At 36.1% G+C, this 9,780-nt stretch overlaps 1 pseudogene; it reads left to right on the top strand.

Annotated features, from left to right (window-relative positions):
- Positions 1-2,890: 2,890 nt before the first annotated feature.
- Positions 2,891-7,653, top strand: LOC114036013 (annotated as a pseudogene).
- The last annotated feature ends 2,127 nt before the right edge of the window (positions 7,654-9,780 follow it).

Raw genomic sequence — 9,780 nt, 5'->3', positions numbered from 1 at the left:
GATTTCTTTCCCACTTCTGATGTCACAGGAAGGAAGATCCCAGAAAATGAGCAGCAAAGCCCCCCACGTTGTCCTCCCTACTCCACACCTCAACCCAACCATTTTAAGGGAAGTTACCAGAAGCAGATTTTTTTCCAGTAACAGACATGAATATGAGGCCAAGGCAGAGATGTGCTAGGGCAAGGACAAGCACAGTGAAGTAAAAAAAACAGAGGTTTTATTTTGTTTTTGTTTTTTATTTCCACACCTGTTTCCTAACCTCAGACTTCTTGGCATGTTATACTACTCTAAGGTATCAATGAACAGAGTGTATATTAAAATTAAGAAAGATGTGAACTGTTTCAAAGCATTATTTGAATGATATTGTCTACATGTGCCCTTTTCTTATTGTCTCCACCTGTTAGTGCCTTCCCCCAAACTACCATAAATTTATTTTAATATATATTGTGAATATGTATATATAATATAAACACACAAAAATTATATAGAATATACATGTTTTCATACATATATATATATTTGTATGTTGGCATGTATCTTTTAATACAAATTAAGTTCTTCGAGAGATTATTTTTTGGTATCTTTGCTTATGTTGTTGTATACCCAGCACCTATCCCAGGGGCTGAAACATGCTTTTGGATTGATTATTTTATTGACTTACTGATTTTAAAAACTGTATCATCATCTGTTTTTCAAATAACCATAGTTATTAGTTATTTAGAGAAGAGCTAGTTCCAAGGAATAAAATTAGAAGTGAAAAAGAAGTCAAGTATCCCCTTGAAGAGATTTTGCAGACATTTAAGTAGCAGTGAATGATTCTGCAAATAAGTGGATCTATTGTGGTAGGACTTCCCCAAAGGTATTCTAGAGCAGAGGGACCCTGGCTAACAAATGATGCCATATGTGTGGCCATCTACTCTGCCTATGAATAGGAATAGCCCTATGGATTAAGAACACTCAGTCCCATTTTACTGAGAAGACTTTTTTGCCTACCATTCTCACTCCCTTTTCTGAATTTCTATTGCATTTATAGTATACCACAGTAGAGTACATAATTGTTTATTATATGTTTCACCTGTCTTAGTTTTGTTTTCCCAAGTAGATTGTTCACAAAGGGCAGAGATTACATATCGCATCCATTATAGTAGACCCTTAAGAAATGCTTGTTCAGAAGTATGCAGGTATGTGATCTGGAGATACCCAAGCTAAGACCTGGTTCTTGGCAAGATTGAGCCTAACAGTGACCTTGGACATAGATACCTAAATAACTTTGGATACAATCAATGACCATGGCTGAACCATAACTTGACTATAAAAATGCAATCTATATAAGAAGATGTTGATGTCTCCAAACAAAACCAGAAAAATTGGATGACAGAGAAGAAGAAAGATAACACAGGCACCAAGAAAAACAGCTAACATCAGTCAATGTGACTTCTCCATTAATCTGTAAGCCAGCTCACTGAAAAGAGAAAGGCCAGGAAGAGCAATTGTTAAGATACATGTGTACCTATCATCATGTCCAGATATCATCAGTACCCTCCATGCCTGAAATCTGCCCTTGATTATGAAGCCACTGATTAACAGTCAGTCTGGTCTGAGGACCCTCTGGAGAGTGACTTACAGTTTAAAACATCAACAAGTGTCATACCTTTATCCCACTTTTTCTATCTCCTTGCTATTCTAGGAGAAGTCATGTTACTAACTTAAAAACTGCCTCCCTCTTGCTCAAACAAGAAGGTCTCAGGAGCCTATCAAAGCATGCAAGTCTTCATTTGATTCCAAAAATAGAGCCTCTCTCTAGTCTTTCTAACCTGTGCATTTCCTAAAGGCTTACAAATTAACATTGGTGGGTGAGAGCAGGCTTTATCCTTAATCTTATCTGCTATTAAAGCGAGGTATTCTCTCACCTATAATACACTGTTATTAGGGTCATGATTCTACATTTATTTATATTATTCTACCTTTCCTACAACAAGGTGCAAGAAATTAACTCTCTCCTCACAAGGGTATCACCCTTAGATTGGGCAAGAAAGATATAAGGTGTTCTGTCCTGTAATACATTTGAAATTATGAGTATTTGTAGAACATAAGTTCCTCAGGGTCAAGGTTTCTTTCATTTGTGTGTTTGTATTGCTGGCACATGTAGTATATGCTTAATAAGTATTTCGTGAATTTAATTGATTTTTAGGTAAAGAATTTTTTAAATTTTTATTAACTTGAAATACCAAGTCAGTTTTTGGTTATTCATCCAATGTCCAGTTCTCCTCTTCATTCCTTAAAACCCTATAATAAGGCTTCTTTCTTGACCATTCTGCTAAGGTTATATTTCCAAAGGTCAGCAAAGACATTCTAATTACCAAATCCAAATTTTTTTAATTCAATTTTTTTAAAAATCTGTTACATACATGATTCATCTATTATGTAATTTATTAATCTATTTTGCAAGATATCCACAAGTACCCTCCTCTGACACCATGGTGTGGAGATGACACGATGTTCTCCTCTGACATCACTGTGTGGAGGTTTCTGTGACTTAGTGGAAATAATCCTACATAGATGAGATAATAGAACAGCCCAGAAGGGGAATAATGTTACTGAAATGACAAGAAATACCTAAAATACATAAGACTTGTCAGCCTTTCTCTGATGATCTCTTTCAATCATTCATGACATTAGAACCACCACAATTGACCTCTAACACTTCTGTGCTCAATGTACTATATAAAGGATAAAAGACACTCAAAAAGACAAAGTCAAAAGAATCCTAATCAGTGTGATGACATATCATGACTGCAGAAGACTAATGATGAAACAGGCCTCCCACCTCCTGGGAGGCACAGAATGAGATATGGACAAGAGATAGAAAACAAGACATATGTTTTCAACCATGGTCATTGACAAGGATGTGGGGAGAGGTGAGGTGGGAGGCAAGGATGTGGATGGGTAGTGATAATGATGCAACATTTTTCAAAGAGACAGAGAAGTGCCAATGAAACCTTTAAAAACACCCAAAGGAACTTAAGAGGGAAACCTGGATGAGCAGGTTATTATAGAATTAACATTAAATTTAAATTTAATATACTTTTTAAAAAAAACTGTATGTAATGGGGGAGGAGGGTGGAGGAGGAGATGCAGTTAGGATGAATGCCTGAATCAGATCAATGGCATACAGAGGGGATTTATGATGGAGGTGATAAGTTTTTTTTTATTCTTTTCAAAATAGCGTTATTGATTTTTTTGTTGTTTTTACATCTCCATTTTATCTCAGTAACACCAATGTAGAACTCTCACTTGTAACAACATAAAATGAAAATAGTTAAGTAAAGCATACTAGTTGAGGTCAGAATCTAACAGTGCATGTAATATTCTTTCCACTTAGTCCACCACCTCTGCACTGAAGGAAAGAGTATTTCATCATCACTCCTCTGGAATCAAGTCTCACTATAAACTGAATTCCAATGTGTTTTAATGTGGTCTTCATTTGCATTATTATGATCATTGAGAATATGTTTTCTTGTTTCTGCTTTCTTCATGCTGCATCAATTCATATGAGTCTTCCCTTGTTTCTCTGATGTCATTATATTCATTCTTTGTTGTGGTGTAATAATATTCCATTATGATCATATACCTCACTTCGTTCAGCCATCTCACAAACAACAAGCACCCATCTCATTTTCAGTTTTTTGCTACCACAGAAATTGCTGCTATAGATATTTGAATATGTATAGGAACTTTCCTTCTTTTTTTTTTCTTTTGAACTTCCATGAGGTAAACCCAGTAGAGAAAACACTAAGTCAAAGAATACAGACAAATATCATTTTCCAAACTGTTATCAAGAGAACCAGCAATACCATGAGTAGATTCATTATGGAGGCTTCTTGGGAGAATATAAACAGAAATGATACAAAATGAAAAGTGTGGGTAGGTAGTGAGTAGATAATGGGTAGACAGTAATAGAGCATCCTATGGATTCGATGACAAATTTATCGAAGGCAGATGCTATTTTGCTTCTTTTTCTTCTTTTTTTTTGGTAACCCATGTGGCTAACACAAATTACTTGTACTTACTCCAATGAATTTGAGGTATTATGAACAATTGGAGTACGGAAAGGAGGCACAGTATATACATGGATAATTATAAGGGTAGGTAAGGAGTGAAGTGAATAAGAAAAGGAACAAAGTGAACAGGGAAAATTAGTGAAGGGAGAGTACTAAGAGCTCCTGGGATGAGAGAAGGCTTCACAAAGAAGGTGGTAATTGAGCTGAGTCATTTAATAAGATAAGGATTCTGAAAGGTGAAAATGAGGACATAATTCATTCTAGGCTTTGGAACTGGCTTGTACAAATAGATAGGGGTGGATAATAGAATGCTGAGTAGGATAATAGAATGCCAAATAGATTATTTTTGCCAGAAGGTAGATGCCAGAAAGAGAACAATATTGTAAATAAGATTAGAGACAGATTTGGAGGGTCTAATACCCCAGAAGAAGCAGTTTGTATTTTATCTGAGAAGTAATATGGAGCCACCCATTTTTTTTAAGTCACCTGTGCTATAGGAAGATTATTTTGTCAACTATGTGGAAGATAAATTAGAAAAAGGAAAGATAAAATTCAGAGATCCCAGGCATGTGGCTATTGTAATAGCCTAGGCTCGAGGTTAGGATTGTGAGTGAATAAAAGGGAACATGTACCAATGTTGTAGAGCAAGATTCAACAGGGTTTGGCAAATGAATGGTTAGAGAAGAGGAAAGAGTCAAGATTACAAACTTTAAGTAAGTGGGAGGAATCTATGAATCATCCTTGATATTTGGGACTCCACCTTGATCTTATAGTAAGTATATGTACTCCAAGCACATAATTATGGAAATAACTTGATTTGTGGTCATGATAATCAGATGCTTTCAATGAACATCTATGATGTGACCAAATGATTCTTTATAGTAAGTAAGATGGTCAAATATGTTTATCATGAACTATTTGCTAAACACTTGATTATTACCTTAAAGTGTGACATCAGTTAATGTATTGGTATATTAATACATATAACCTTGTCCATTGATTTTGTCAGCCAAAAGCTGATTGGTCAAATTGCCATTATAAACAAATCTCAGTGAATATAAGCTACCAGTCCCAATTGCAACAGAATGTTCCCAAGCTGTACTAGAAAACAAGTCTAAGCTCAAGCAAAAGAGGCTTGAGACTCCACCTTCCCAGAGCCCAAAGGGTTGTAATTCACCATAGATCAAAGCAGATATGGTCTAGCACTCAATCATCACTGCCCATTCCAACTAAGTCTGTCTATCCTAATAGAACTCCTCACCCATCTCACCTATGGACCTCTGATCTACATTTTTTGTTGTTTATCCTAGAAGTGGTAAGATTGTTTGAGATGCTTTGGATTGGATGTTGGGCTGGGTATTTCCTATTGTCCATCTCAGGGAAATTAAGTATTAGGTGGTTTACAAAGTGTGTTATAAAAGTCAAAGTAAGAGTTTTCCCTCACTCAAGTAAACTAAGGAAAATAGTCATTTTTTGGTTGAAAATGAATCTATCGGTTGAAGTAAATTTATTGGCCAGATCATTGAGTTTCTTGCCTTTCCTTGAAGAGGATACTCTGTTTTGATTACTCTTTTTTACAAAGTACCTAGCAGGGTATTTGTATTCAGTAAATTAATAAAAGAATCCTAAGTAATCTCAACTAAGACAGAGAGATGGGGGTGGGGAGGGGAAATCATATGGGTTTTTTGGGGATATGTTTAGTTCAAGGTACCTATAGGACATATAGATGGAGATATCCAGTAGGAAGTTGTTAATATGGAATTGGAGATGAAGGGAAAAAGTAGGCCTGGTTAGATAGAATTGAGAGTTATCTCTATAATGCCAATAACTGAACCCATATAAGTTGTTAATAAGATCATCAAGATAGAGTCGGTAGAGAAAAAAAAGGAAAGGGCCCAAGACAGGGCTTTAGAAAATACACAAGCCTAAGGAGTGGGTTTATTGATGATCAAGCAGAGTAGGCTGAAAGAATGAAATTACTATTGTGAACAGCATTGAGATGCCAACTGAGATTAGGCAACAAGAATTTGTAATGGCCTCTATGGGCAAGATTTAATGATGTTGTTAAGCAATATTCAGAAGCTCAGAAAAAGCAACAGAAAAGGCAGATGGCAGGTGACTTTGACAAAGGGTGAACAGCATTGGGAGCACAAGTGTCCTTCAGCTATATCTGATGGCCTTATTTCAATCTTCATTCTTCCCGACCTTTCCAAAACTATCAAAGCTTTTGAACACTCCCTCATAAAATTTAATTAAACATTTTAGGATCCACCTTCTGCATTAAGCCAAGTATACTAAACTGAAGTGCTGGCTGCGGCCTTCTTCCCTTCCCCCATTCCCCTACAGCCTTGCTGAGCAGTGCAGTGCTTGGAGCCTGGGCCCTCTCCACAATGCCGCCAAGAAACAGGCTCCAGCTGGAGGCAAGAAGAAGGCGGAGCAAAAAAAGGAGAAAAGCATTAAGGACAAAACTTTTGGTTTGAAGAATGAAAAAGAGGAAAAGCAGCAGAAATTCACCAAGTTAAATTTGGTCAACAAAATCCGTGACAGGGCATAAAATAAAGGTGATAAAAAATTGAAGAAAAATGACAAGAAGAAAGAACTTCAGGAGCTAAATGAACTATTCAAACCAGTAGTTGCTACTCAGAAAATAAGTAAAGGTGCACATCCCAAATTAGTAGTATGTACCTTCTTCAAGCAAGAGAAATGTACTAGAGGAGATAAATGCAAGTTTTCCTATGACTTTTCTCTGGAAAGAAAATGTGAAAAATGAAACATTTATATAGATGTAAGAGATGAAGCACTTGAAAAAGTTACCATGGATAATTGGAATGAGAAAAAGCTGAAAAAAGTGGTGAAGAAAAAATCAAAAACTCAAATAGTGTGCAAGCATTTTCTTGATGCTATTGAAAACAACAAATATGGCTGGTTTGGGGTTTGCCCTGGAGGTGGTGACAATTGTATGTATTGTCATGCTTTTCCTCCTGGTTTTGTATTAAAAAAAAATAAAATAAAATGAAAAAAAAGAAGAAAAAGAAGATGAAATTTCATTAGAAGATCTAATAGAAAGAGCATTCTGCTTTAGAGTCTTTTTTTTGCAAAAAAAGAAAAAGAGAAGACAAGAAAAGATAAGCTTGAACAAGATGGAAAGAAAAAAAAGCAGACTTTAAGGCAGGAAAGGCTAGCTGTGAAGTTTTGTCTTGAGTTGGTTGATGATGATGATGATAATGATGATGATGATGAAGAAGCAGTTGATACGCAATACACTCAAGGAACAGGTGGATACAAAGTTGAAGATCTAGTAAGGGTAAATGATATAGATTTGAGCCAAATCCCAAAGGACATGAATGAGACTGGTATTACTGTGGCCAGTCTTGAAAGATTCAGTATGTATACTTCAGTAGAGATGGATGATAATAAATTGAGTGAAGCTTCAGGAAGTGGGACAGAAAATGGAGAACAAAGTGATATGGAAGAAAATAATGAAGAATAGGAAAATGGAATTATGGGTAATGTTCCTTTTGATGAAAACCTTTTTACTGGAGAGGATTTGGATGAACTAGAAGAATTAAACATACTTGATTTAGAGGAATAACAACAAGCAAGTCAGATGGAAAAAAACTGTCAGCTCAACATAATCTCAAATTGACTACATTAATTTTTTTCTCTTGTCTAGACTGCTTAAACAGGATGTTTATGGTTTCTCAGACTGATTTTGGGAGGGCACCATTTTCTCCAACCAAAAAATAATAATAATAATATTCACCCTTATCACATCTATTCTGGTCTTGATTATACCTCATAGTAAGTTCAGAGTAAGTCATAAGTAATCTGAAACATAATGGTCATTACAGAAAAGATTTTGTAAATAATCAAAGTAGAAAGTATAACCGCTTTTTTCCAACTTGTGAGTTTCATTAGACATGTGTTATTACCAAGTACAACATACATATTGAAAATATCCCTCATTTAAGCTGCATCTTTTTAATGAGTGATTTGATTTCCTTTGTATTTATATACTTTAAAAAAAAAAAAGAACTGCCAAAAAAAGAGCACTGTATTTCATAAATTGACTACTTATGCAGATTCAGTGTTGGGTCTATTTGGATAAATAATCAGATGGGCATTAAAGATGCAGATTCTTTAAACTGACAGCATCATGTGGAATGCCCTCTGTAAACTGTTTCCCTCTGCCTTTTTTGCCAACAAAGTTGTAAATAAAGACCATCGAATGTTAAAATAAAAAAAAAACATTTTAAAAAGAGGCAGCATGACAGCTAGGCAGTGCAGTAGATAAAGCATCAGTCTTAGAATCAGGAAGACTCATATTCATGAGTTCAAATCTGGCCTTAGACACTTACCAGCTGTGTAATCTTGGGCAAGTCACTTAACCCTGTTTGCCTCAGTTTCCTCATCTGTAAAATGAGCTGGAGATGGACATTGGAATGGCAAGCCACTCCAATATCTTTGCCAAGAAAACCCCAAAATAGGGTCACAGAGAGTTGGACATGATTGAAATAACTCAACAACAACCCCAACAACAAAAGCCTGGCATAGTGAATGGAGTTAGCCAGGAAGACCTGGGTTTAAGTCCCAACTCGGATACATACTGGTTATGTGACCTTAGGCAAGTCATTTAACTTCTAAGATTGTAAATTGCAAAGAATTTGATGATGCGCATTGGTAAAATGAGTTTCTTGCCCAAAAGACTCAAGACAGTGGTTTAGAATATGAAGCACTGAGCTTGGGGTCAGAAAGATTGGAGTGCAAATCCTGGCTCTACCATTTTACTAGCAATGTGACCCTGAGCAAGTCACTTAATCTCACCTGCCTAAATCCATTTCCTGTTTCCTCACCTTTCAAATGAGAAAGTTGAACTGGATGACCTCTAAGGTCACAGCCATATCTAAATCTATGACTCTATGAGTTCCTTATACCAATGAAATTACAGGTCCAGAACCTGTCCCTATGTGCCAAGCACAGTGCTAGGTACCACAGAGACAAAAGCAAAAATGGAAGTCTTTGACCTCCTAAATTATATTCTTCTCCCTGGGTTTTCATGACTCTGTTCTTTTTAGTTACTTTTCTGACCATTCCTGTTTTATCTCCTACTACCTAACCATGGGTGTCCCTCAAGATTTCTCTTCTCTTCTTTACCTATATTCTCTCTCTCTCTCTCTTTCTCCTATCAATTCCCACAGGTTATCATCTCTTTTGAAATGACTCATGCTCAGATCCCTATTTTCAGTCCTTTAAACTCCAGTCTCACATTACCAATTACAAAGTTAAATATCTCCACGTAGATGTCTTATAAACATCTCACACTCAATGTGTCCAAAACAGAATTTATTGTCTTTCTCTGCTCAGTCCCTCCAAAATATCCCTATTTCTGTTCCAGGAATTCTATTATCTGGGGAAATGCATTTAAGAGAGAAGATATGTATGGGGGACATATGCTGGTGACAGAGGTTAAAGTTGATAAGAATTCTATTACTTGGGGAAATGCATTTAAGAGAGAAGATATGTATTGGGGACATATACTGGTGACAGATGTTAAAGTTGATAAGATTGAGGAACTAGGAGATCAGGGTATTTGAAGGGGACAGAAGTTGAGGCAGAGGAAAAGTCTATGAGCTACATATTGAATTTATTGAGAGCAAGAATAATAACTTGGAGATCCATAGGTGAGAGTAACAGAGATCTGAAGAGACTGAACTTCAGA

This window comes from Vombatus ursinus, unplaced genomic scaffold (assembly GCF_900497805.2).
Source record: "Vombatus ursinus unplaced genomic scaffold, bare-nosed wombat genome assembly UNPS02009573.1, whole genome shotgun sequence".
NCBI classification, from domain to species: Eukaryota; Metazoa; Chordata; class Mammalia; order Diprotodontia; family Vombatidae; genus Vombatus; species Vombatus ursinus.
Note: the sequence above shows the minus strand (reverse complement) of the source record. Positions and strands in the feature narration are given on the sequence as shown.